Source organism: Octodon degus, unplaced genomic scaffold (genome assembly GCF_000260255.1).
Source record: "Octodon degus isolate 3935 unplaced genomic scaffold, OctDeg1.0 scaffold00534, whole genome shotgun sequence".
Lineage (NCBI taxonomy): Eukaryota > Metazoa > Chordata > Mammalia > Rodentia > Octodontidae > Octodon > Octodon degus.
The window spans coordinates 144,957-146,745 of NW_004525110.1; the positions used below are offsets into that span (position 1 = coordinate 144,957).

At 33.3% G+C, this 1,789-nt stretch overlaps 1 protein-coding gene across 1 annotated transcript in view; it reads left to right on the forward strand.

Annotated features, from left to right (window-relative positions):
• LOC101567363 (zinc finger protein 883-like) overlaps positions 1 to 1,789 on the forward strand; it is a 33,437-nt gene that overhangs the window by 22,180 nt on the left and 9,468 nt on the right. The window lies entirely within an intron of this gene.

Here is a 1,789-nt window from a genome sequence, read left to right on the forward strand (position 1 = left end):
TTAGTCTTCACAAGAGCAGCTAAAGGAATCAGGTAAGGGATATAATTTAAAATGGTATATGTAGGAAAGGATGAATTCTAATTTCAATTTTCAGATAACGCACTAGACTATATAGAGGACACATAGAATTATAGCAATATAAAAGGTAGAAATAAGAATCAATTAAGTTATGCATTAAGGAGAAAAACTAAGGAATTGGAAAAACAAAAATCTTGCCAGCTCTTCCTTATATGGAAAACTATTCTGAGGATCCAAGCATGAAATGAGCAAGTGAGATGAACAATATTGATAAAAACAATTGCGAATACCAACCGACATGAAAACATTCTAAGCGTCTCTGGCCTTGAGAGAAGTGCAGAGGAAAATAGCATGAAGCTTTCTTGCCCTCACACAATGGCACATACAAGAAGAGAGATACAACCGGAGAAGCTGAACAGCTAACTTGAAGACAATATGCAGTATAACAACTATTGCTGGATTTATGTTCTTTTGTTCAGTGAGTTTCTATATTGTTGGTAATGTTGTTTCTACCCCTTTTGGGGGGATTTTCTTTAAAGAAAAATAACACCTGACAATGTGTCTGATGAACAAGGCACCCTGCTAAGTTGTGGCTGGAATGGAAACTTCTAGAGCCAATCCTGAGCGCACTGTAGATAGTTCTCAGAAAATACTTACAGAAATTCCAGATGCGGCAGTTTTCCCATTCTTAGTATTTTTCCAAACTTTTCCCCTACATAATATCTTAGCCATAAATTCATCCCAATGTTTATAGCAGCACAATTGATAATAAATAAATCCATGAATCATCCTGTATTTCCATCAGCAATTCCAAGTATCTGGAAAATGTGGTGTTGGTAAAGAATGTGATACTTCTTCTCTTTAAAGACTGATAAACATGAAAGAAAATAGAAGCACCTGAGAAATATAGTGTTGGTGGAATTGAATCAGAAAGCAAACTTAAACGCTGTATGCTATCCCTCATTTGAGTAAGGGAAACTAAGAAAAAATAGAAAAATTAAAATACAGAGAAGGAAATAAATGACATAGATGTCTCACAAATGTGAAGCAGGCCAGGAAACTGAGAGGAAGATAAAATGGAGGTAAATATTCACAATATATAATATACGGCTCTAAACTCCCACAAGAGTATACATCAAAAATAGGTTTGAACCATCCAATTTTGTCACTACTGTGAGAAGCTGAAAAATAAACAAATTCTGAAAAGTACAATATAAACTCTGAAAGGGAAAGAATTGATTCAATGGGAAGGAAACATGGGTTGTGGAAAACGAGAATTGAAGGGAAATATATATATTTTTGTGTGTGTGAATGTGTGTGTTCGGGTAGGCTGGATAATTTGGAAAATTGTAGTGCCAATTTCTGCTGATATTTTGAAATGAGTAGCCAATGCTTCATTCTTTATGCTTATTAATTTTTATTGCTTTTCAGTTGGTTTTTTAAAAACAATTTTACATCCTTATGTTGGTTAACTGAAACACTTAATTTGAAGATAACATCATGCAATCAAGCAACACTTGTAGAATTCCTATTATTTCATGTAGTGAAATTTTGTATCACTTCTAGTGCTGCTTTTGTCTTACTAGCTTGTATTCTATAAAAAATAATGAAAATAAGTTTGAGAAATGTTAAGATGAACTATAAACAAAAAAATGGGGAAAGGGATTTAAAGATGGGTGAGTGACATGGAAAGAAAAGGGATATTTAAAAAACTATTTCATACATTTATCCCCCACTAAGATTAAAACAATCTTCCTGTGCTACAAACATA